Genomic DNA, 26,732 nt, shown 5'->3' on the forward strand with positions numbered 1-26,732 from the left:
TCCCTGTATTCCTCCCAAGTGGCCTGTCCCCTTTTCCACATTCTGTACACTCCCTTCTTCTGCTGGAGTTTTGTCAGGAGTTCCTTGCTCATCCATGCAGGTCTCCTGCTGAATCCGCTTTGCTCGACTTCTTCCTCAGAGGGATGCACCGATCTTGAGCCTGGAGGAGGTGACGCTTGAATATTAACCAGCTTTCTTGGACCCCTCTTCCTTCTAGGGCCCTACCCCATGAGATTCCCCTAAGTAGGTCCCTCAAGAGGCCAAAGTTAGCTCTCCTCAAGTCCAGCGTTGCAATCCTACTTATTGCCCTGCTCCCTCCTCGTAGGATCCTCAACTCCACCATCTCATGGTCACTGCAGCCAAGGCTGCCCCCAACCTTCACCTCTCCAACTAGACCTTCTTTGTTCGTTAGGACAAGGTCTAGCATTGCACCTCTCCTCGTTGGCGTCTCCACCACCTGAGTCAAGAAATTATCATCAATCCTCTGCAGGAACCTCCTCGACTGTTTGTGCCTAGCTGTGCTGTCTTGCCAACAGATGTCAGGGTGGTGAAGTCTCCCATGAGAACCAGGGCCTGTGATCGTGAGGCTACTTCCAGCTGTCGGTAGAAGGCCTCATCGATGACTTCCTCCTGGTCAGGTGGCCTGTAGTAGACCCCCACAACAGTGTCACCCATGTTACCCTGCCCTTTAATCCTTACCCATAGGCTCTCAACTTGCTCTTCATCCACCCCGAGGCAGAGCTCCATACATTCTAGCTGCTCCCTCACATAAAGAGCAACTCCACCACCTCGCCTTCCTGGCCTGTCTTTCCTAAAAAGCACATAGCCATCCATGACAGCATTCCAGTCATGTGAACTATCCCACCGTGTCTCTGTAACTGCAATGAGATCATGGCCCTGCAACCGCACACAGACCTCTAACTCTTCCTGTTTATTCCCCATGCTGCGCGCATTGCTATACAGGCATTCCAGAGAGCCAGTCAAGCATGCAAGCTTCCCAGGAGAGGTGCAAGAGGATCCTCCATAGCCATGTCCCATGCTGTCTCCCCTGGCTGTATGCACCCGCTGGAGGCATCCTGACTTGAGCGGTGTTTTACTGACTCTCCGGCCACTATACCACTCCCCTTCCCCCATCTTGCCTAGTTTAAAGCCCTCCTTACCAGGCTGGCCAATCTGTTGGCAAAGACGCGCGTGCCCCGCTTGGTAAGGTGGATCCCATCGCTCCCCATCAGCTGTTGATCTTCAAACAGGGTCCCATGGTCATAGAAAACAAAGCCCTGCTGCCAACACCAGCGGCGCAGCCAGCTGTTAACTTGGAAAACTCGTCTACTCCTCCTCCCATCCTTTCCCCTCACAGGCAAGATTGAGGAGAAAACGACCTGGGCTCCCAGACACTTCACCACCATTCCCAGAGCTCTGAAGTCCCGTTTGATGGTTTCCAGTTTGCCTTTTGTGTTGTTAGTGCCCACATGGAAGAGCAGCAGAGGGTAGTAGTCTGATGCATGGACAAGCCTTGGCAGTCTTTCCATGACCTCTCTTATTCGAGCCCCTGGCAGGCAGCAAACCTCTCTGGACAAGAGGTCAGGTCGGCAGAGAGGCGCCTCTGTCCCCTGCAGCAGGCAGTCACCCACAACAATCACTCGCCGCTTCTTCCGGGGCTTCCTGCACGGCACAGGGTCTGCCAGGCCAGTTGCCTCCCTTGGAGCCATGCCCAGCTCCTCCTCAGCTTGCAGGGCGCTAAACTTGTTCTTCGAGGGTAAGTCTTGAGGAGGAGCAAGAGCCTTTCTCCTTCTACGAGAGGTCACCAGCTTCCAGCCCTCTTCAACAGTGTTATGATGCACCTTTACACACGGTGCTGAGCCCTCTGACACCTCTGCTGCAGTGGGGGCTGGGGACTCCTGGAGCTGCACAGTCTCCGAGAATAGCCTGGCAATCTCACCTTCCTGCCATGCACAGGCCGCCACAAAGAGAAGGAAGGAGCCCTCCCTTTTGGCCCTGCCATGCAGACAGCTCTCCCACAAGCACTCCCCTCCTCCTTTTCCTCTCCTTCTCCATCTTACAACTGCCCTCCTCACACTTGCCCACCAGCATTGCCATCCTCCTACAACCCCTTTTAAACCACTCAAAACAGCCACAAGGCGGCGCAGTGCCTGAAACCATGGGACCGTCACATGCTTAGGCCACACTCACAACAAGTGACTAGCTCGCTTTCCTCCCCTCCTCCAACTTATGACTGCCCTCCTCACACTTTCCCACTAGAGCAGCCACTCTCCTCCAACCCCTGCCTACCAAGAACAGACCAACAAGGGGAGCACCATTGCGCCCACCCTTTTGGCCCTGCCATGCACACGGCTCTCCCACAAGCTGTCCCGCCCTCCTTTCCCTACCCTCCTCCAACCTACGACTGCCCTCCTCACACTTTCCCACTAGAGCAGCCACCCTCCTCCAACACCTGCCTACCACGCACAGGCCCACACGGGGAGCACCACTGCGTCCACCCTTTTGGCCCTGCCATCCACACGGCTCTCCCACAAGCACTCCCATCCTCCTTTCCCTACAGTCTTCCAACCTAGCACTGACCTCCTCACACTTTCCCACTAGGGCAGCCACCCTCCTCCAACACCTGCCTACCATGCACTTGCCCACACCGGGAGCACCGTTGCTTCCCCCCTTTTGGCACTGCCATGCATACGGCTCTCCAACAACCACTCCCGTCCTCCTTTCCCTACCCTCCTCCAACCTAGGACTGCCCTCCTCACACTTTCGGACTGGAGCAGCCACTCTCCTCCAACACCAGCCTGCCATGCACAGGCGCACATGGCGAGTACCATTTCCTCCACCCTTTTGGCCCTGCCATGCATATGGCTCGCCCACAAGCACTCCCGTCCTCCTTCCCCTCACCTCCTCCCACTTAACCACTGCCCTCCTCACACTCTCCCACTAGAGCAGCCACTCTCCTCCAACACCTGCCTACCACGCACAGGCCCACACCGGCAGTACCATTGCGTCTACCCTTTTGGGCTCTGCCATGCACACAGCTTGCCCACAAGCACTCCCATGCTCCTTTCCCTACCCTCATCCAGCTTACGACTGTGCTCCTCACACTTTCCCACTAGAGCAGTCACTCTCCTCCAACTCCTGCCTACCATGCACAGGCCCACACGTGGAGCACCATTGCGTCCACCCTTTTGGTCCTGCCATGCACACGGCTCTCCCAAAAGAATTCCCCTCCTCTTATCCCTGTCCTCCTCCCACTTACAACTGCTCTCCTCACACTTTCCACCTAGAACAGCCACTCTCCTCCAACACCTGCCTACCCTACACAGCCCCAGACAGCAAGCACCACTGCGTCCTCCTTTTAGGCCCTGCAATGCGTACGGCTCTCTCACAAGCACTCCCCTCCTCCTTTCCCTACCCTCCTCCCACATACCACTGCCCTCCTCACACTTTCCCACTAGAGCAGCCACTCTCCTCCAACACCTGCCTACCACGCACAGGCCCACACGGGGAGCACCACTGCGTCCACCCTTTTGGCCCTGCCATGCACACGGCTCTCCCCACAAGTCCTCCATCCTCCTTTCCCTCCCCTCCTCCAACTTACGACTGCCCTCCTCACACTTTCCCACTAGAGCAGCCACGCTCCCCCAACACCTGCCTACCAGGTATGGGACACACAAAGAGCGGCAAGGTGCCCTCCCTTTTGGCCCTGCCGTGCACACGGCCCTCTCAAAAGCACTCCCCTCCTCCTTTCCCTACCCTCCTCCAACTTACCACTGCCCTCCTCACACTTTCCCACTAGAGCAGTCACTCTCCTCCAACACCTGCCTACCACGCACAGGCCCACACGGGGACAACCATTGCGTCCACCCTTTTGGCCCTGCCATGCACACGGCTCTCCCCACAAGTCCTCCGTCCTCCTTTCCCTCACCTCCTCCAAATTACCACTGCCCTCCTCACACTTGCCCACCAGCCTTGCCATCCTCCTACAACCACTTCCGCACCACTCAAAACGGCCACAAGGCGGTGCAATGCCTCAACCCATGGCACTTTCAGATGCTTAGGCCACACTCAGAACAAGGGCCTAGCTCGTTTTCCTCCCCTCCTCCACCTTACGAATGCCCTCCTCACACTTTCCCACTAGAGCAGTCACTCTCCTCCAACACCTGCCTACCATGCACAGGTCCCAATGCCGAGCAGCAATACACCCACTTTTTTGGCCCTGCCATGCACACGGCTCTCCCACAAGCATTCCTTTCCTCATTCTCTTCTCCTACTCCAGCTTACGACTGCCCTCCTCATACTTGCCCATCATTGTTGCCACCCTCCTCCAACACCTTCCTCACCATTCAAAGTGGCTACAAGGCGGCACAATGCCTCAGCCCACGGCACCTTCACATTGCTAGGCCACACTCACAACAAGTGCCTAGCTCGCCTTCCTCCTCTCCTCCAACCTATGCCAGATCTCCTCACACTTGCCCACTCGAGCAGCCACTCTCCTCACACACCTGCCTGTCAAGAACAGCCACCACAACCAGCACCAATGGAACAACCTAGTTGTGCTTAGCATGCATTTCCCTGCCTCAGAAGCACTTCCCTCCTCGCCTTCCTCCCCTCCTCCCACTTACGCTGGTCCTCAGTCACAGTTTCTGCCCTGAGCAGCCACTCTCCTCCATCACCTGCGTACCAAGAACAGTCACCACAACGAGCAACAATGCACCCACCCTTTTGGCCTTAGGATGCATACTGCTGCCCCACAAGCACTTCCCTCCTCGCCTTCCTCCTCTCCTCCAACTTACGCCAGCCCTCCTCACACTTGGCTACTACAACCCCCACCCTCTTCCAACCACTTCCTACCATACAAAAATGGCCACAGGGAGGAGCAATGGCTCAACCCTTTGCACCTTACCATGCTTAGGGCACACGCACAGCAAGTGCCTAGCTCACCTTCCTCCACTCCTCTAACTTATGCCAGCCCTCCTCACTGTTTCTGATTAGAGTAGCCACTCTCCTAACCCACCTGCCTGTCAAGAACAGCCACCACAACCAGCACCAATGGAACAACCTAGTTTCGCTTAGCATGTCTCCTGCTGCCCCACAAGCACTTCCCTCCTCGCCTTTCTCTCTTCCTCCAACTTACGGCAGCCCTCCTCACACTTGCCCACTAGAACACCCACCCTCCTCCAACCCCTTCCTACCACACAAAACGGCCACAGGGAGGCGCAGACAGTCCATAGGCTGGTGCTAGTGCACTCCAAAACACATCTCATTGCACTGCCAACACCCTGGGCTCACTCTGAGCACTGTCCAGGAGCACAGAAACATGCCAGCACTGTTGATGACTCTGATCCCTGTCCCGCTGGGTCTGCTTGCTGCCCAAAATGAGCACAACCAGCGCAGAGTCAGGAGTCCCCATGTGGAGCCACAGCCACTCGCTCTGCAGAGCAGCACTGCCCGCCCAGGGCCCTGCAGGGAGCACAGGGGAGGGTGTAGGAATGGCCAACCAAGCTAGCATGGACTCCCTGACCTGGGGAAAGGCTCTCTGGGCAGCAGGGACATCCCAGGAGCAAAGCAGGGCAGCAGTCAGAGATGGAAAAGGAGAACGAGAATCAGGTTCCTCTGAGCACCAGCTTGGGGCAGGTGCTTCTGTCCCTGGGGCAGCAGGAGCTGTGGAAGGGCTGCAGGGCCAGGGCTGTGATGCTGTGCTGGGCAGCAGGGTGGGCATGGAGGGGCTGCAGGCAGACAGGGAGGGGGATCTCCCAGACACAAGAGCAGGGGAGACAGAGAGTGACCGGCATCATCGCGGGACCTCCTCGCCTTGTCGGGGAGCTGCTGCCCTTGTCCTTGGGCCTGAGTTATGCTGTGGACCTGCCTGCGCCTGGCTCTGCACCTCTCAGGTCCTGACCTGACGCTGTCCCCGTCCTCCTGACCTGAATACCCATCTCTACCTCAGAGCTTCCCCCTCACTACAGGCGAGAAAGCCTTGGCAAGGGAAGCTGGGACTCCAACAGCACCCAAACAAGGCTGTAGCCACAAAGGGGAGCTGGGAGCCGAGGGGGTCGGCAAGGCAGGCAGGGCAGTGCCCCACCGACCGAGAGGTGCCATCCTGCAGTGCCCGCGCAAGAGGAGCAGAGCAGGTTTGCGGCCGGTAACTGGGGTCAGGCTCAGCCCAGCGATGGCCAGACAAGACTGCAGGGCTCCAACCAGCCCTGCTTTGTGTGGGAGGCAGGTTGGACTGGAGACCTGCAGAGGTCCCTTCCCTCCAAAATTCCTCTGCGGCTCCGTGAATGGGAAGACCCCGGACACAGAGATGGGCTCTGCCTGTGCCACGGCCAAGCGCAGAGCCCTTGGCCAGCCCCACAATCCCTCGTCCTCCGGTGGCCAAAGTGGAGCTCAGCATCGCCTGGGGACTCTCTTCCCCATAGGCAGCAGAGGGAGGGCTTTCACCAGCCCCACGTGGCCTTTTCCTCCCCTGGCCTTTGCAGTTGCATGTGCCTGGCTCTGCCCACTTGCCTTCACCGCACTCACAGCTGCACGGGAAGCCTGTGACAGTCCCAGTGCTCCTACCCTCCAGCTGGTATCCACCCCAAGCCTGAAGCCGGGCCAGCTGCAAAGGCATCGGCTGCCCAGTGCCCTGGCCATGCAGCCGAGGGCTGGGCTCTTCACCCCAATTTCCCTGCTCTTCCCCTGCTCCCTGCATCGCTGCTGCTGTGCCCTTGTCAAAACCGCCTGCCGCCAGACTGCCCCAGGGCTGCGCTGGAGGCTTTCAGGAGCGGGCTGAGGTGGGGCTGGCACCGCCAGCGTGGGGTGGGAGAGGGCAGCTGCCCTCTGCCGCACTGGGGCTGGGGCTGGGGCTGGGGTTGGAGCTGGAGCTGGGCATAGCTTTTCCCTGGGCAGAAAGCAGCACATGGCTGCCATTCTTCCCCAGGCTTCCTGCCCCTGTGGGCCGGCATGCCCATGGGAAACGCGCTTCATCCTCTTCCTCTGCCTCCCCTCCAGGGAGGCACACCGAGATTGCTGGGGGACCAGGAGGTAGACAAGAGCTAGGTCCTCTTGCTAGCCTAATGCCAATTTCCCTGGTAGGCACTCTGTCAGCGGTGATGGGCATCCTTCGAAGGCAGGTCGCTGACACCAAGCTGCCTGCTGATGACCTCGAGTCACAGCCTGGGTGGTCTCCATGCGAGCGTCCAAAGCCTTGCCTGAAATATCCCCCCAAGACTCCGCTCAGCTGACTTTGAGGAGAACTGGCCGCTAGCTCTGCAGAAGCCGAGCAAGCAGCACCAACTGGAAGAAGTGAAAGAACAAGTTTGGCAAGTAATCCCGCTGTTAGGGAGCGGCTGCTAGAGGCCTGGGACTTCCCTGCAAATGGACAGTGTCGTGTGAAAAACATTGGTGGTGTCAGCTAGCTATTGGTGCTGTGGGCTTGCATTCAGAGGGAAAGAGGCACAGAAAAGCCTTTCTCTAGTCAGAACGCTTTCTAAGGCATTTGAGATTGCTCCATAAACAACTCCTGGAAGATGAGGTGTGAGGCTGCAGCACCTTCACAAACGTTGTTGCTCTGGTGTGGATCAGGCATGGGCTGCAAGTCTGTGCTGGAGCGGGCTGTGAAATCAGGACTTGGGAAACAACACCACATGACCTTCTTGGCAGGCGGCAGATTTGAGAGCTGACTTCGAATATCTCAAAAGCCATGCAACACAACTGCAGTCCTTCCCAGACCTTCAGGAAAGCCTCTGGGGAAGTCTCCTGACAACATAGCCTTTGCTAATGTTGTGGCTCTACATAGAGCTCCGGCGAGGAAGGAGCAGGGCCAAAAGCAGAATCGCAGCCCTGGCCTTCAGGAGAGCAGACTTGGGCCGGTGCTGGCACCTGCTTGGGAGACTGCCATGGGGCACGGCCCTGGAGGGAAGAGGGGTCCAAGAGAGCTGGCTCATATTCAGGCATCCTCTCCTCCAAGTTCCATAATGGCCCAGCCCAAAAGCAGGCCATCAAGCAAAGGAGGCCGGCAGCAGGAACAAGGAGCTCCTGGCAAACCTCAAGCACAAACAGGAAGTCTACCAGAGCTGAAAGCAGGGACAGGGGACCTCGGGGGAGAACGACCAGACACCTGCCCTTCAGAGGGCACATCCTGGCATTTGGGCCCTTAAGGCTTTCTTCAGAAGCACTGGGTTTTAATGTTGCACACATCAGAGCTTCCCCACTTGGGGCAACTACGGTGGCTCTTTGCGTGCCAGCCATGCGGCCCGTTAGCTAAATCCAGTAGGGAGCTAGCAAGGAGGAGTGGGGCACACACAAGGAGGTGTGATGGACTACCGCCTTCCCTAAAGCCTTGAAGCAGGGAAAGAGCAGGAAACTGGTGCAACCTTGTTGCCTATTGCACTTCCTTTAGGACTCAGAGAAGCCTTGGTGGCCCAGGCCAGGGCCCTGCGGGGAGAAGGCAGCAGCCTGACCTGGTAAGGCCAGCAAGCCAGCCTAATGCACACAGCTGACCAGCAAGTATTCCCCGAGAAGGACCCCGAAGGGCTGCTTCACACCTCTTTCCATGGCCCTGCACCGGCCTTTCCAGCTCCTCATCAGCCCTCATCCCTAAGCCCCCAAATTAGCAGTCAGAGCGCCAGCACGGCTAGGGAGGGAGGCTTTGCCTTTGAGCCCTTCCCTGCCGAAGAGGCCCAGCCTGTGCGATGGGCAACCGCTGGCAGCCCCAGACCTCCCCAAGTGCTTCAGGCATGGCTGGGGCAACTGCTGAGAGATCCCGGGCTGACAGGAGGAGCTGGTGCTGGTGCAGCTGCAGCTCCTTCCTCTGCAGCAACCTCAGGAGCTCCCGCAGCCTCGTGCCCCGACGCAGGAGCTGCCCATCGACCCAAACTAGAGCTTTGGCAGTGTTTGCTAATGCAGGCTTTCTGGCTCGCAGCCGTGATTCGTGCAGTGGCTGGAAAGCACCCAGAGGCACCTGGAGGGCCCTGGGGCACTGGGGAAGGGAGATGGAGGGGTCCTGAGGGAAGCGGAGGGCAAACCAGTGGGGCCCCGGGCCACCCAGAGGGGACGCGCCCTGCCCCTCCCCAGGGCAGTGGGGCAGTGATGCCGCCCTTTGTGACCTCCCTTCGTGACACCCCACAGTGCTGCGGCCTCACTCCCGCAGTGTCCGGGAGGACAGAGACGGGAAAGGGCAGGAGCGTGCTGGGCTGGCCGAGGAGCCCCCTGAGCGCTGCCACGTCTTTCCCTGCGCCTCCCCCGGGCAGCCCCGTGGTGCCGAGGCGTTTGCCCGAGGCCGTCGAGGAGAGCTGGGGCCAGCCCGCGCTGCGGGCACCCCTGGCCCTCTCTCACGCCTCTCCTCGGCTCTGCAGCATGGCGGAGCATCGATCCCCCAGCCACAACCCCATCCCCTGGGCGGAGGAGGATGCTGCCTTCAGGGCGCTCATTGCGGCCTGGGAGCAGGCGGGAGCCACCAGCAACCTCCTCCTGCGCCTCGATGACACCGACCCCGGCAAGCCCATGCTGGTGCTTGAGGAGGACGGGCGCCCCAGCACTCCCTTCCTGGCCTGGGAGGACCAGGGCGGCGCCTTCAGCGAGAGCAGCTCCCAGGCCGAGACTCAAGAGCTGGGCGTGCCGCAGACCTTCCGGCCAGGTGAGGCAGCGGCACCGCGGGGCTGGCACCTCCGCTGCCCCCCTGCCAGGGGGCGGTTGGCTGCGGCGGGGCATCCGTGCCCCGGGCTGGGGCTCGCTGCGCCCGCGCGAGCAGGCCTGGCGCCGAAGAGAGGGCACCGCTCGCTCCTCGGCCTCCTGCCAGCGCCCACTGCTCTCCCCGCTCCCTTCCTCCCGCAGACTCCGATTCTTCTGCCTGTTTTCTGGAGCTGGAGGGAGAGGAGCAGGAAGCTCTGGAGTATCTCCAGGCCTTTCCCACGGGCCCCGAACAGGTGACGAGGCCCCTTGTCCGCCCGGCGCTGCCTGCAGCTCCCAGCCGGCTGCCTCCGTGCTCGCTGCCTGCTCCCAGGCTCAGGGAGGGCTCTGGGCTGGGCTCAGCTGCTGCTCGGGGCCTCCTGCGCTGCTGCTGCTTCCCCCTGAGCGCCAGGGGGCAGCCGGCGGGGCCTCTGCCCTCTCACCTGCCCTCTTGGTCTCTCTTGTCCCCGGCGGTCAGGACGAGGCACAGAAGCTGAGGTTTCTGGCCTCCATCCACACCCTCTGCCAAGCCAAGGCAATGGGCAGGTACCTGGCTGGGTTCTGCGAGCTGGCGGAGAAGATGGAGGTGAGGCGGCAGCCGGAGGGGCTGTGGGAGGGGGCAGAGCCGCCCGGGCGAGCCCAGCACTCGGGCACCCGGACGCGGGGAAGGGTGGGCAGGCCCCCGCCAGCACAGCCCTCCTTGCTGGGGGGCTGCCGGGCCTGGGCGCTGCTTGCGGGGTGGGGGCGCCTGCCGGGTGCTGCCCACCGCTGGCGGGGGGCTGGCAACTGCCGTGCCCCACGCCGCCTCTGCTCCCCAGCTGCTGCTGCAACAAGAGCCCCCCGACCGCCTGGACTCCAGGGTGCGGCAGGAAGCCCTGCTGGCCGTTGCCGCCATCAGGTACCTGCCCCGGGGGGGCAGGCGGGAGAGCAGAGGGGTGTCCGCGGGCTTCTCCCCTGAAGGCAGAGGCAGGAGATGGAGCGGCCGTCGTGCCCCACCTGCCAGCGCTGTCCTTGGCCCCTGGGTCTGCGTCGTGGGAGAGGCAGGAGGGGCCTCCCCGTGGGGCTTCCCCACCTCTGATGGCTGCCACCCCAGGCACTGCCACCCCCCGGGGCTGCCTCCACCTTCCCGGGGCGTCGGGGCACCGCTCCCTGCCCCAGCGCCCCACAGGCACCTCTCTCTCCTTTCAGCAAAGAGGTGCCCTTCCTGAAGGACACCCAGGACAGCAGGCTGCTCCGCACTTGCATCACCAGCATCTTCTCTCTTCCTGCCCAAGAGCAGATGCCCAGCCTGGATGCTTCACTCTACCCTCCGGTAGGTGCCGGCCTCGGGCAGCAGGAGTTTGAGCCAGCCTCCTGGCCACGTTAGGGGTGCCCACCCTCTGCCCCCTTGCAGGCCCTGGACGCTCTGGATGAGCTGCTGAAGGTGCTGGTGTTCGAGTCGCAGGCCTCCGGTCTCCAGCAGCTGCAGAACATCTTGGAGGTCTGCTGTTTGCAAAGAGCGAGTGTGGAGGTGGGGAGGTGGTGGTGGTGGCAGGGCTTGGTCCTCACCCCAAAGGGAAGGGGCCCTCTCGAGTCGAGGGGCCACCCCTGCCTGAGACCAGGTGCAGAGAGCATGCTGTGGGGAGGGCCCAGCTCTCCGTGGGGAGCCAGGGAGGGGCCCCACCATGCTCTTGGCTGAGCCGGGTGTCTCTCCTGGTGGCAGTCAGAGCCCTTTCCCCCGCCAGCATACCAGCACGGCCCTGCCCCTCTGCCCCTCAGCCCCTCTGCCCCTCGCCCCAAAAAGCCATCCCTTGCACCAAAGCGGGGCCAGGAGTTGGGCACAAGCAGGGGACGCAGGGCCACATCTGGAGGAGCGCACGGAAGGCAGCAGAGGCAGAAACCCTGCCGGGTGCTTAGCGGAGCTGTTGCTCCTGGAGTGGCCGTCAGGACCCAGCGCCAACCAGCGGCTTTGGTCTCCTCAGGTGCTGCTGCCCTTGACAGCGTCCCAGAGGGTGGCTGAGCGCCAGAGGGCCGTGGGGAGGATTGTGCGGCTGAGTCAGCTCCTGGGCAGCTCTTCTCTGCTGGAGGTAAGTGGGTGGCTGCAGGCCGTGGGCAACTCTCCTCTCAGGCAGGAGGAGAGGGCACGTGGCTTGATGTGCTCTTGCAGACAAGGCGGCCAGCGGGAGCAGTGGGCAACAGAACTGGCAGAGGGCAGGGGCGGGCAGGCTAGGACACACGGCTCCGCACCCCATTGCTCACTGTTGGGAGCAGGGCTGGGCAGATGCCTCCAGGGCTTTGGCTCGTGTGGCCCTTGGCCTGGGCCCGCTCTTGCGTGGCGCCCAGGGCTTTGGTCCCAGCTGCCGCGGCTTAGCCTTGCTCCCGGTCCTTCCTGCCTCCCCCCAGGACTCGCCCAGCTGTGGAGGAAGCAGTGCCGGCCCTTTCCTCTTCCAAAAGACACCTTTGGACTTCCTGGGACAGCTGATGGGCCACCTCACGCTGTGCTGCGCCGAGAAGGACCAGGAGATCAGCCATGGGGCAGCAGAGGCTCTCCACCATTTCTACAGGGTCATTCTGCTGCGCGAGAGTAAGAGAAGCTGGGCTGGGCTGGCCCTCTCGGCAAGCCACACAGCTCTGCTGAATGCCTTCAGTCCGCCATCTCCAACTCGCCATCGTTCCTCCTGACTGCTCGGGGTTTCTCCTCCTGCACAGGTAGAAAGATGGCAGAGGAGGATCTGACGCCTCCAGACATGAAGTGGCAGAGGGAAGGCCCAAACGCCTTCTGGCCCAGCAACGCCACTGCCGAGAGCACGGTGAGAAGCTCCTCCCTCGCTGCCCTTCTTGGCCACAGGGCTGGCAGCACGCCTGCAGGAACAAACGCATCCCTCATCAGTGGGGGGCAGCCGGCACGGCAGCCTCCCAGGCCTCGGGCGGAGGCATGTCCCGCTCTCCCTGAGCCTGGCGGAGCCAAAGGCTTTGTCCCAGGGGCAGAGCAGCAGCTCCAGCTGTCCTGGCCACCCGCCAGCTCTGCGGCCCCGGAGGGCCAGCCCACCGTGACCCTGACCCCAGCCATCCACCTGCACCCCGGCAGCTCCACTGCCCACTGCCCACTGCCCACTGCCCTCAGCCCATCCCAGCACAGCCCCTGCGCCCGGCTTGCCCGGGGGCACTGTGCCAGCCCTGCTCCAACTCTCTCTCCACTCCTGGAGCCACTCTCTCTGCTCCTCGGGGTGCACGCACGGTGCCACCCTGTGTCTTTCCCTCCACAGATATTTGGGAGCTTTCTCTTCCCCTCCGAGAGGACCCACTTCCTCCTGACCACCATCAAGGGCCTGACAGAACCAAGGGTCTCCCATACCGAGGTGGTTGCCCGCATGATGGAGGCGGTCTTGAGAGACCCCGACTCGGAGCTGGACAGGGTAAGCAGCTTGTAGCCGCACTGCCCTGGGCTTGCACCCTCGGGGCTCTGAGCCCCCTGAGCGGAGGCCAGGGCTCTCAGGCACCCGGCAGCCTTTGAGGCCAGCAAAGAGCGACGGGAAGGAAGCAGTTCTCAGTGGCCCCTGAGGCAACTGCTACGCTCCTGTGGCGGTCCCACTCTTACCCGTGTTGTCCCCTCCAGGTGCCGGAGGTGGTGAGCAGCATCTATGAGAACCTCATGGGCATCAGGGAGGCGTCGCTCCAGGCCATCTTGAACAACGCCCTGCTCCAGATGGCCCGCTTGGAGCCTGATCAGGTGGTTGAGAGCCTGCTGAACACCTCCCTGCTGTGTGACAGGTACGGGGTCTGCCAGCCTTGAGGACAGCTCCGGGGCTATCGCAGGCCAAGGAGCTGTGGCCAAGGCAGCCCCCCCGACAGCATGCTCTGCGTCTGCAGCGTCGCCGGGGCCATGTGGAGGACGCTGGTCTCCGAGCACTCCCCTGCAGAGGAGGTGCTGAAGGAGCTGCTCTCTTGGCTCTGGGACCAGCCACTGCTCAGGCGGGACAGCAACATGCCAAAGGACAGCTACATCCTTCCGCTGACTGTGAGTGTCCAGCACAGGCCTCACTCAGTCCTGCCCATGGGGCCCAGCCTGGGGCCAGGAGCCCAGGACCACCTGCGGGGTCCACGAGGCCTGCCAGGGGGACCTGCCCTGTGGCTCAAGAAGACTCGTTTGCCACCGTTGCAAACAGGAGCCTTGGCTTGCCTTGGCTTAGGTGATCTCTTTCCAGCCAGACCCATCTCTGGTGTTTTTGGCAGGCAATCAGGGCCCTCAACGAGATCCTCCTGCTGCCCGCCAGCAAAGAGCCAGTGCAGCTCATTTTCCCCCAGCTCTACCTAGCAGTGCTCTTCCAGACCTTCTTCAGCCTGGAGTACACCCTGCAGGACCTCCAAGACTACAGCCAGATGTGTGGCCAGGAGAACAAGTGTCCTCCAGGCAGCCCCGTCAGGTGCTCCGTCCCTCTTCCCCAGTCTCTCCCATGCGCGCAGAGCCCGGGCTTGGCCTCCGTGTGCGACCCGCCTTTGCTCTACACACAGGAGCGCGGTGCAGGCCATGAAAGCTCTGCTCTGCCATGCTGACTATGCCCATCTGGCTGACTCCATCGAGAGGCAGGGTGGCTGGGACATGCTTATGAGCAAGGAGACCTACCACACAGGAGTCACGTTGCTGACTAGGTGAGAGCCTTCTTCATCCTCGTCTGCCCCAGCATTTCTGCCCTGGAGACAGAGTGCCCGAAGGCCACAGCTTTGGTGTAGGAAGGGCGCTTTTCCGCTCTCTCACCAAAATAAGCCTGAGTGGGTGAGACGCCAGGTTTCTCCTCACAAGGTGTGGTGGCGAAAGGCCACCGCCGCTCCTTGAGCCAGCGCCACCGGCTGCTGGGGCTGAGTACACCCACGACCTTGCCCTGCAGGACCTGGCCTGCAGGATGATGGCTCGGGGTGGCGGCGCACACCCAAAGAGGTTTGCCTGCCCAGCTCCGTGCCCACAGTGCCTTCTCCCCTCCCCGACCAGGGAGCTGTGGATGAACGCGGCCGATGAGTGCGCCTGGATGTTTGACCACGTGGTCAGGGTACTCAGCTGCGGAGACAAACACCGTGAGATCGCCGCCATGGCTGTCTTCATTGAGGTGGGCCTGGTGGCGAGCGGTGCCTCTGGGCAGTGCCTGCAAACACTGGGCTCTCTGGCACGTGGGCAGAGGGGCGGGTGGCTGGTCGGTGGAGCTGGGCTCCTCTCCCGCAGCAGCTGCACTCCCCTCAGTCACCCCAGCCTGGCCTCCTTCCCGCCAAGAGGCCATTTCTGCCGGGCTGATGCTCACAACCACTCGCAGCTCATGCACCCTTGGTGCCAGCTCTCTACCTTCCAGCGCTTCACAAAGGCCCAAGACAGACAGGCTGCAGATGGTTCAGAGGACGCGGGGAGTCCTGCTGCCTCTGCCGGTCGCTCACTCTGCAGCCGGCTGTCTTTCAGCTGCTGAACTGCACCGACTTTGAGCAGGAGATTGATGAGGATGTGCTGGGCTTCCTGCAATTGCATCTGCAGAACCAGAGCTTGGCCATGCGCGACATGGCCATCACAGGCCTCGTCACGCTGTCTGAGAGACGCCACACAGTGAGCAGGGGGCAGCCGGGCAAAGTCAGGCCAGTGGCCTGGGGCTGGAGGTGGCGGGTAAGGCAGAGGAGGGAAAGGCAGCGGAGGAATCGAGAGCTCGGGAAGCTGCTGCCAGCTCCCCCACCGTCCTGTCGCTGCTACAGCCAGAGCGTTTGTGCCAATGCAGTCACTCCTTGCTTCACCCAAAGGGCCTTCTCTGTTTCATGTAGGCAAGAAGTCTGCAAGGCCTGCTGCCCGCACTCCTGGAGCACCTGCCGGGTGCTGACAGCACCTTCCGTGCCAAGGCCCTCACCATCCTCAGCCACGTGCTCCATCTCCTGGACAGCAAGAAGGCCAACCCCATCGCCCTGCAGCTTGCTGAGGAGCTCCGGCCACTCTTTGATGACGTAAGGCTGGTGGGAAAGGCGGGGGCTCTGCTGCCGTGGCTGTGGGGCAGAGGTGCATGGCCCAGGCAGGGGGTTCACACCAGGACAGCGCATTTTGGGGACCGTCAGCAGGTGGGATGTGCCCAGGAGCTGCTGCCGACGGCCGGCCCCCATCTCCTCCTTGGCACATCTACCCAGGGAGCTCCTCTGCGAGTCAGCCAGGAGGTGACTGGTGGGAGTGTGGCCAGGGCCAGAGCAGCCCTTCCAGGCACAGACACCTCCACGGCTTGGCTCTCCCTGGCTGCCACGTGTTAGAGAAAGCCACTGTGTTGCGCGTCTTGGGGCTGGGGCCATTCTGTGCTGGTGGCAGATCTGGCCCACAGCTCCTCCGTGCAGAGGCTGCGTCAGCAGCAGTCATCTCCACAGCAGCCCCACTGACCCCCTTGCTCACCACAGCCTTGCAGCAGCCCTTGCTGAGGTCCTCCCATCTTCCTTCCCTCCAGGAGTCTACCCGTGTGCGAGAGCTCTCCATCCAGCTCTTTGGGCACGTGCTGGCAACTGTGGTGGGCCCCCAGAAACGGCAGATCCGGAAGCACGTGCACAGCAGCCTGCTCCCACTGCTTCTCCACACGCACGAGGAGATCTCAAGCGTGGCGCAGGTGTGTGGCCACAGTGGTTGCTCGTGTGGGGCCAGGAGTGCTTTTCCTGTTGGCCTGGTTTGCCCAGCAAGGCCCCAGCACTAGCGTCCCTCGGGGCTTCCCAGCTGTCCTTGCAGGCATCCTGGGCCAGGCTCTTGGCGAGCTCTCTTCTGCTGCCCCGAGATGGTGGTTGCCCCCATCTCTGCCCAGGGCATCAAAGCCCAACTCGCTCCCCACATGCAGCTTCCCATCACAGCCTGGGAAAGGCTCTGAGCCTTGCCCAGGTGCGGGGCATGCAGGATCTCCTGCCTGCGCTGCAGTGGCATCTCCCACTCTCTGCTGCTCTGCAGGCCGCTCGGGAAGCTCTCCTCGCTGCTGCTAAGCTCCTGAAGTGGAAGCAGCTCAGGCACCTGCTCGAGACAGCTCAGACGTGGCAGATTGGCGAGTGCCTGGTAAGGACAGCCCCAAGCCCCCAAGGTCTGGCCCGCAGAAGGCCTGCCCCCTTGTCCACACCCACACCCATTGCTGCGGGCTCTGGAGCTGCACATGCGCTCCCCTTCCTCCAGCACCCTGCCCCGGTGGGCTCTTCTCCAGGGCCCTGTCCCCACACTGCCCCCAGCATGCGGAAAGAGCCCTTGGCCCAGCCGGGCCTGGTGAGCACTAGGGCACCTCAGCCGGCCTGGGGAGCGCTCTGCCCTCTGCTTCCTCCAGACCTCGGTGCCATACGGCTCCTGACTGGGAGCCATGAACGTCCTGGCATGGGAAGGGAGGGGAGGCGGCCCTGGCAGGAGGGCCTGGCCTGGCTGCGTGGGGAAGGTCTGCCCCAAGCCCTCGCCCTCGCCCTCTGCCCAGCTGGAGAGGAACAGGAGCAGAGCGGAGGAGTACCTGCGGCAGAGCCTGCCCTACTTGGAGAGCCCACAGGAGGCCTTGCGGGAGGCGGCCGTCAGGTTCCTCGGTGAGTCCCAGCCCCTGTGGGGCCCCTCTCTGTCCCAGGGCAGCTTGGCCCCAGTCCCGGCTGCTGCGCTGGCAGCAAGAACCTGCCCTGGGGCTGCCGGAGCCCTGCCTGCCTCAGGCAGGGCCTGCGTGCCCAGGGGCTGCGTGCTGACAGCGGGCTTTGCCATGGGCTGTGTACACCTAGGGCTCGTCGGACGGCACATGAGCGACCCGAGCGAGGAGAAGCTGCAGGACATCTGCCAGGGTGAGTGGGGGCAGCGTGGTGCTAGCTGCGGCACGGAGGAGGGCAGAGCCTGGGGAGCGAGCACTGATCCCCTGCTGGGCACCGGGAGGGGGCGAGTATTGCCGGGGCGCTTGGGGCATTTCTCAACTGCATCTTTCGCCAGCTGATCTCTTAGGCCTCCCTGCTGCCTGCGGGCGATGGGAAGGGCTGGTTGGGCTTGGCCCTGTCCGGAGGCCATGCCTGGGGTCTCCGCACACCCGGGGCTTTCATCTCTTCTCTCTTCCTTTGTATTGCAGCCCTTCAAAGCATGCCGAGTGACACCAGCCTCAGCATCCAGTCTCTGGCAAGCCAGACCATCCTGCTCCTGAGAGCTCCAGCGGAAAAGGCACCATCAGGGTTCACCCTTGGAGCACTGTGCTACCGGCTCCGGAGAGCGTGGAGAAGGTGGCGCCCTGCTCCGTGAGACAGCTCTCTTTGAGCAGAGCCAGAGCAGCAGTTCCCCTCCCAGGCTGCTCAGCCCATGGCGACCCCAGAGAGTGCTGCAGAGCCTGCGTCATGCCCAGCAGCTCCCCCTGCGTGAGCGAGCGAGTGTGCGGCAGGTCGTCATTGCCCCTCTGCTGCAGGCACTGCCTCCTGACATGTGCCGAATAAAGGGCTTGTGTGAATTCTCCTTAGTCTGGTTGAGCCTGACGGAGCCACAGCAGCATAAACGCGGTGTCCTCCCTTGCTGCGACAGCTTTTGCCTTTCGCTTAGACTCCAGAGTTGGAGCAGGCCTTCAGCTCTTCTACTTCCCTGACCGAGGACAAAGTGGTTGCCCTCCTCAGCTCTGGCAGCAGGAAGAATGCTGATTTTTGGGACGCCCCCTCTGGCTTGGGGTGCAGCTTCCAGCTCCTGGCCCTGGTTGCCCTCCTCCCAACGTGCGCTTGCCTCTGCCTCAGGCCAGCAAGGAACTGCCGCGCGAACATGCAGCTTTCATGGCGCTGCTCCTGGCCCGAGGAACTCTTCTCCATCCTCTCCTGGCAAAGCTGAGAAGCTGCGTCCATCTTGTGCTGGGGAGCATGAGGCTTTGCTTGCAGTCACTCCCTCAGCCCTGCCCAGAGAGGGCTGCTTGCTTGAAGAACACAACCATGAAGTCACCTGGAAATGCTGCCGAGCCTGGAGCCCTCCTGTAGGCAGCAGAGACTCACATCAGACCCTCTGCCAAGGAAAGGGGACTGGGAGGGACCCTGGGGGCAGGACTGGAGGCAGGACACTCTGAAGGCCCCTCGTTCCTGCTCCTCAGGGCAGGGGGCAATTGGCCTGGCCAATTCGGCAGCAGCTACAGCCAAGGGAGCAGCACAGCACTCAGCGCGTAGCTTTTTAGGCGGCCAGATGCCAGCTCACTGCCACCTGCCAAGCGCAAAGGTCCCATTCAACAGCGAAGGACTTGCTTGAACCCTGAACTCAAGCCAGACTCACCCATCCCTGCCGCACCAGCTGGGGACCCGTCAGCTCTCCATACCCTCCCGGTGTGTGCTCGGAGCACGCCTACAGAGGGTGGGACCAGAGACGAGAGACGGGCGCCCACCCTGGCAGGGGAGAGCCCTGCTCCTGCTCCCTCCCTTGTGCCGCTTGCCGCTTCACGTCCCTTTTCCGCAGAAATGTTTCACAACTGCAGCCGGCTACGTACAACAACAGAGGCACCTCAAAGACAGGTTGTCCTTACAGCCAGGCAAAACTGGGCAACTGTTCGGGGAATCGCACAGGTGACTGCTCTGGCAGACAGCTGAAGGGGTTTGAAGGAGAGGACACTGGCTGGGAGGACGCGGAGGCTCTGGCTCTGCCCTCCCTCTGGTGCTGGGCCAACCGCAGGTCCTCTGCTCGCCTTTCCAGGGCGCTGTCGCAAAGATGGAGGCAAGCGAGCCCTATCCGCCGCGCCAAAACCCACTGGAGAAACCCAGCGGGCGTATTTCTTCTTCCCTTCCTGAGGCAACTCTTGGCCAGAGCCAGCTGGAGGGTCTCCGGGTCGTGCTTCCCCGGGCCTCCGACTGCCCGATTGCTGCTCGAGAAGCAGACCCAGCGAAACCCGCTCCCGGTTGTGCCCCCGCTGGGAGCTGGGCGGTTCCCTTGGCCGGGTCTCGGGCAGGTGCCAGGTCACCAGGTCCAACACGCAACAGCAGGGAACGGATCAGGAGAGACACGCCAGAAAAGACGCTAGTGCCATCAGCTCTTCTTCTGGCTGGGGAAGAAGGGCAGGACATGTTGCAGGGTCACAGAAACCGGGCGCTGCAAAAGAGCAGCCTCAGAGGTGCCTGGTGGCGTTAACGTGAGCAGCGTGCGCCATCGTTCCGCTCCAGAGTGACCGCGACCTCTGGAAACGTTGGGGGCTTTTTCAGCAGTGGCGGCGCAGAGGAGGCAGCAGAGGCTGCCGGGCGCAGGGGGCGGCCATGGACCCGGCGGCCCCCAGCCCCATGACGGCCGGGGCAGCGGGGCCGGGGGCCGCGGAGGGCCTGGCTCCCCACCTCTCCCAGCCCCACACGCTGCCCCCCGACACCTGCCCCCCTCACCCCCCCACCTCAGGGCCGGGATCCCTCCCCCAGGGTTGCTGCAGCCCCACCCGGCGTTGCCTGGCAACGGCACCAGCTGCAGGTCACGTGGCCTCCTCCTGCCCCCCCCCCGCCCCCGGTGCTGCCTAGCAACAGCGGCCCTTGGGCCCCCAGGGCTGCCCTGGCCTCTGCTGGGCCTCCCCTCCCGCCCTCCCTGAGCTGCTGCCTCCCTCCTCCTGCCTTCCCTCCCTCCTGCCTTCCCTTTCCATCCTTCCTTCCCTCCCCTTCTTTCTTCCTTCCCCCTCCTTCCTTCCCTCTGCCTCTCCTTCCTTCCCTCCCCCTTCTGCCTTCCCTCCCGCCTTCCTTCCCTCCCGCCTTCCTTCCCTTTCCGTCCTTCCTTCCCTCCCCTTCTTTCCTTCCTTCCCCCTCCTCCCTTCCCTCCCTCCTTCCTTCCCTCTCTCCTTTTCTCTCTCTCTCTTCCCTCCCTCCCTCTCCCCCTCCTTCTCTCCCTCCTTCCCTCCTTCCTTCCCTCTCAGCTGCAGAGGGGCTGCTGGGAGCCCTGTGCCTGCTGCTCTCCACCCTGCTCCTCCCACCACGGTGCCCCTTGGCCTCCCTGGAGCCACCACACAGCACAGCCCTGTCTCGCTGGGGGCTGCGGACATTTGTCACATTCCAGCAGTCTCGTGGCTCCTGTCTGCGTCCCACCCCTGCTCTGCCTCCGCCCTGCTGCCCGGCATGCGGCCCCATGGCACCGTTGTGCAGGCACCGCACAGCATAGGCTGCCTTCAGGAGTGAGGAGACGTCCCCCCAGCATGGCCCCCCAACAGCCCTCGGTGCCGTGGCCTCCACGGCCCTCCTGCTTTGCAACCTCCCCCCCATCCCCAGCCCCTGCCCAGCCCACCTTGAGGAAAGCAAACAGCCATGCTCCAGGGTCTGCTGGGGTCTGGGTCTGGAGAGAGGCCAGGCAGGACTGGCCATCCCACCATACAGGGGCTGAGCCCAGCAGGGAGATGGAGCTGGTCACATGCAAAGGTCACTCCTCACCACGACTGTGGGGAAAGGCAGTGCTGAAAGGGGTCTGTGAGGAGTTTCCTGGGGCAGTTTCTCCTCTCTGTTCACACAACAACAAATTGGGCTGGATCTTTGCACTGAGGGACCCTGCTTGAGAGTCTCCATGGGCATGAGGATGGTCTACAGGCCCAGTAGACGCTCCCAGGACCTCCTCTGCATACTCCCTGCTAGCCCTGTAGAGGACCCAGCAGGGGGCTCATTCTCCTAGGGCTCACAGCTGGATGCCCAGTCCTCCAGCTGGGTGCAGAGCCCTGTCTGGAGGTGACTTTTGGGGTAAAGGCTAGCACGCGGCCTGGGGGAGATTGTCTCAAGACTGTGTGCTGGAGATAGGGCCTGAGGGACAGCAGCAAACTGATCTGGCTGCTGGGTCCTGCTTCCTTCAAGACAAGTGCTGGCACAGGGTCCCAGCCTTCCTTTTGGTGCCACCTGTCAAAAGTGATGATGACACTATGACCAGGGAAGGTGGGGAGAGTTATTCCTTCTTCAGCCACTTCCCAGGCCATACGGGAAGCCAGAACACCAAGGACTTCTGGCTCTGCAACGTGAACACACTTTAGTGTAGCCACAGTGTGACCATTGTCTTGGATAAAATGTCAGCATTTTTCTCTCCAAGACCATTTCAAGCCCAGCTCCACTTCCTTCTGATGTCTCCTCATCCCTCCTCTGACCTCAATAACTGTTCCTGCACCCCTTCCCCTGCTCTCCCGCACGGTCTCGAGCTGGCAGTGCTGCTCTGGAGAGCGAGCAGACGGTGGGGCCACAGGGCCACGGGGGTGACTCTGCACTGGCCATGCTGGTGCAGGTGGGAAGCAGACCCAACCGAATGGGGATCCATGGCCTCTAATCCCTCCAGAGATCCAACACATGGTATTTCATTAACGATGACATGAATCACTCTCCCGTGCCCCGTGCCCCGTGCCCCGTGCCCCGTGCCAGCTGGGTCCCCACTGCCTCTCCTGGGACTGCAGAGTCCTCCTGTGCCTGTGGATACCTGCGTTTCGTGCTTTCCCTTTAAGGGACTCCACCTTGGGGGACTTCTCATTTTGTGAGGCTCCTCTCGCTGCCCACCCCAGGCACACGCTGTCCCAGGAGAGCCCCTGTGCTCTCCTGGCACCTCCAGCTTCCCCTCCAGAAGGAGGGACATCTGACACTGTGCCTGAACATGTGCGACAGCCCCGGCTATGTACAACAGTGACAATCCCTCATCTCCCCTGTCACTGGACACTGAGGGGGGACTCCTCAATCCTAAATGCCTTGGTGTCTAAGAGATCATAACAGGATGATGAGCTTTTTGTTCCTGACCCCATGGACAAGGCTGCCCAGCAGGCCCTTGTGGGCTGCTCTCCTTGGGCCTATATTTGACACCAGCTCTGGAAGAAGCACCCAGCCTTCAGACATGGCACTGGCTAGAACTGCCTTTATTACCAAGATACTGTGAGGGAGCCAGCTCTGACCTGGCGTTAGACAGTTTTGCGTGGCCACCAGGTGAGACATGGCATTAAAACCGGGGTGAACTGCAAGCATTTATGTAGCAAAATGATAACAAATAAATTTCATCATCATCATCATAACAGTAACAATAGTAATAATAAAAATAAAATAAAAAACCAAAACTGAGTCCTGGTTTGGGACAGTTTGGGATTCAGTTGTTGAGAGCAAAGGCAATTTTAGCACTGCTGAAAAATGCCCATGCAATCACTTTCCTCAGGGCATCTCGGAGCTCCTTGTTCCTCAGGCTGTAGATGAGGGGGTTCAGTGCTGGATGCACCACTGCGTACAAAACAGCCACCACCAGATCCAGGGATGGGGAGGAGAGGGAGGAGGGCTTCAGGTAGGCAAATATTGCACTGCTGATAAACAAGGAGTCCACGGCCAGGTGAGGGAGGCACATGGAGAAGGCTTTGTGCCGGCCCTGCTCGGAGGGGATCCTCAGCACAACTGTGAAGATCTGTACGTAGGACAGCACAATGAACATGAAACATGCAAAAAATAAACCAACACTAACCACAACAACCCCAACTTCCCGGAGGCAGGATTGTGAGCAGGAGAGCTTGAGGATCTGGGGGATCTCACAGAAGAACTGCCCCACAGCATTGCTTTGGCAGAGAGGTATGGAAAATGTGTTGGCAGTGTGCAGGAGAGCATTGAGAAAGCCGCTGCCCCAGGCAGCTGCTGCCATTTGGACACAAGCTCTGCTGCCACCCAGGAGGGTCCCGTAGTGCAGGGGTCTGCAGATGGCAACGTAGCGGTCATAGGCCATGACAGTGAGAAGAGAAATCTCTCCTCCAAACAAGAAGGAAACCAGGAAGACCTGGGCAGCGCATCCCGAGTAGGAGATGGTCGTGGTGTCCGTGAGGGAATTGGCCATGGATGTGGGGACAGTGGTGGAGATGGAGGCCAGGTTGAGGAGGGAGAGATTAAAGAGGAAGAAGTCCATGGGGGTGTGGAGGCGGTGGTGGCAGGCTATGGCGGTGATGATGAGGCCGTTGGCCAGGAGGGCAGCCAGGTAGATGCCCAGGAAGAGCAAGAAGTGCAAGAGCTGCAGCTGCCGGGTTTCTGCGAATGCCAGGAGGAATTCAGTGACGGAGCTGCTGTTGGACATGTTGCTCCCTCCAGGCATGTGGGACTGTCCAAAGAAGAAAAGACATGGAGAAGTTAGGAGATGCTTTTCAAGAAACCCTGAAATGTTCCAGTTCTCATCCAACCCCCCGTACTGCCTCTCTCTTCACGGAGAGCATGTGTGTGCAGCTGCCTTGCTTGAGCTCCCCTGTGCACTGGCGGAGTGTGCTGTGAGGAGCAGAGGCCTCTGCCCATGGGCTCCAGGGCAGTCTGTCCATCCTGCTGTAGGGCAGTGGGGACATGGGAGTGGGGGTGACTAGCTCTGACAGTCACAAGGTCTGTCAGGTGAAAGCCACTGGGCAGGTGGAAGGAATATTTCAGCATCTTCACCACCTGTTCTGAAGAATGAGGGTTGAGGAACAGAGCTTTAGGGATTTCTTCCTAATGTTTATTTTCTGTGAGATGCCCCTGTGCCCCCTGGGCAGTCTTCCTCAAAAGGCAGAAAGTCTCAGCGTTTCTGCTGTGACTCCTGAGAAAGACCAATTCCCTGTCCCCGGGTGCAGAGGGAGGACAGCTTGTCTGTCTATTAGTCTTGTTCTCAGCTGTCCTGTGTTTGCAGCTCTTTGAGCTGCAGGATGGTCACTCTCATCTGTTGCCCAAAAAAGAATCTAGCCCCTGCTGAGAGCAGACGAGCCCAGGTCCCAAGTGTGGGTCTCCAACCTTCTCTCCCTTCCTCAGGGCACCAGAGCGACGTCTCCACACTCCCCTTTCTAGCCAAGCACACACACGGCTCTTTTCAGCTGCCCACATACAGCTTCCCAACACCATCTCCATACGCCCAGCATCTCTGAAGATTCTTCACAGCTCCCTCACACATCACAGAGATGGTGGTATGAGGCAGCGGTGCCCTTCTGGAGGGCAGCCCCAAGCCTGCCAGGACACCACAGGGAAATGGTCCAAGGACTGTTAGGACTGCAGATGGGCTCTCCTTACAGGACAGTCAGCTCCACTCCCCTCCCCACCCACTGCATTTCCTGGACCTGCACGGGTCAGAAGGGGGCTGCAGACACCTCACTCCCAAGCAGAGACCTCTGTGGCACAACTCGCAGGGCAGGGGTCTGAGCTGCAGCTGAAAACCCACCAACCCCAGGGAACCCGAGAGAAGAACAAGGGCAGCACGGAGAGGAGGGGAAACAAGGAGCAACACTACACTCCTGCTGCCACGGGAGGCAAGGAGAGAGGGACAGATGGGCAGTCGGGAAAGCCTTCACCTTCCCCAGCTGGGTGGTGACATTGCAGGGCAGTCACTCAGCCCCTTTGTCGGGCAGCACAAAACGGGGCCCGTGGCAGGAGAGATGCCCCTCTCCTCTGCTGCAGGTCTGGCTGCAGAGCGGGTGGCTCATGCCCTGGACTCCACGGCTGTGAGGGCAGAGGCTCTGCTGGGTGGGAGAGAAGACATGCGGGGCTGGCTCAGAGAAAGCTGTCTGCCTTGCAGGGACTGATCAACACTTGCCCAAACCCATCCTCCTGTGATGTTTCTGTTAGCAGTTCTCTCTCATTCCCAGCCCGTCTCTGCTGCCTGGCGCTCTCTCTGCTGGGAGCTCTTGCTCTCTCCCAATGTCTTTTCCCTGCTGGTTTTCACAGACCCCATCCCACCCTCTGCACACTCAGTTCTGCCCTACAGAAACCTGCCAGGACAGGGCACTGGGCAGGGGTATCTCTGTGCTCACAGGTCCCAAGGAGCAGGTCATAAAAACCCTTATGAAGCAATAAAGGTGCTGCTGGGGCTGCCTGCAGGCTGAGGTGGGGTTGAAGGGGTTTGCTGAAGTTTCTCACAGACCTAGCGATCTCCAAGAGTGAAGGTTTGGGAATCCAAGTTACCCTGCAGTTACCCTGCAGCCAGAGACTTAGCATGCAAAGGGCTGTGCAGATTTCCCCCGCAAGGAGCTCTCCTCGCTCCTCCCACTCCACACTGCCTCTCACTTCTCTCCCTCTCGCCTCATCTCCTGTCAGCAGCAGCAGCAGGCAGTGCCCGGAGCCCCGCTGCTCTTGGCAGAGGAGCTGCTGCTGCCCAGAGCTGTCTCTCGGCCATGCTGCCTGGTTGCCAGCAGCTCCCTCGGTCCCCGGAGCCTGGCCCCGCTCAGGAGCAGAGGTCCAGCTTAAGGCATGAATTGCTCTGTCGCTTGTGCACCCTCTTCCTGGGAAATGTTCACTGCAGTCTACTGAAATCCTATCACCTATGGTCCCTTTCTGAACACTGAAGTTTGTAAACACTGATTCCTGCATTGCATTTTGTCTCATCAGAGGGTGGTTATTTGCAAGAGGTGGACCTGTCCCACTCTGGAAGACCTGATTCCCATCTCTTAAATAGGCAGAACACCTAGTCAAGGACAAGGAGGGAGGTCATTTTCGCATGGTTCAGGTATTGATTCCGATGAGTCAATCTGGGCATGGCATGACGGTTTTAGAAATCCCTGGGATGGGGTTGGATTCAGCTCTCTCCCATGAACTCCAGAAACACACAGGAGGTGGGATTCCCCTTGCCCAAGCTGAAGTGTGCACAACATGGCTGCCTGCAGGTAAGCCCCTTGTCTACGCTGCCATTGTAACCACTAGAGATGGAGGGTGGGAGTCAGTTGCTCACACACAAACACCTGGTGACATTTGAAGAGACAGAGGTGGTGCAAGGCATGTGCCAGTGTCTGCTGGCTCTGATGGAGCAACTATGAGACCTACATCCTTCTAGAACCCCAGGTGGGGGCCAGCTGAGGAATTTCCCAGGCCATATGAAAGGACACTAGATGCCTACTACGACTAGAGCTCCACTCATTCTTAAGCTGAGACACAAGCAGATCCCTACACTGCAAACAGCTGATGTAGTGCAGTGCAGGTGCTTGATTTAATGACAAAAGTAGGCCTGCAGTCCAGGTCAGGTTCCTGGGGCAACCCAGACAGCCATATGTCTCCTGCAGAAGCAGCATGGGACCTATAGGAAAGCCATGTCCTTTTGGAGGGGTTGCTGGGCAAGTACCTCAGCGCACCTCAGCTTTCCTACCTGGACAGCACCCACAAAGCACAACAAAGCTCCATACTGACAGTCTGTAAAATTGGCAGGCATCTCTGGACCCTGGCTTGGCTAAACAGGGAGCTCAGGCCTGAGCTCCAGGGCCACAAGGCAA

Source organism: Struthio camelus, chromosome 19 (genome assembly GCF_040807025.1).
Source record: "Struthio camelus isolate bStrCam1 chromosome 19, bStrCam1.hap1, whole genome shotgun sequence".
Classification (NCBI taxonomy): domain Eukaryota; kingdom Metazoa; phylum Chordata; class Aves; order Struthioniformes; family Struthionidae; genus Struthio; species Struthio camelus.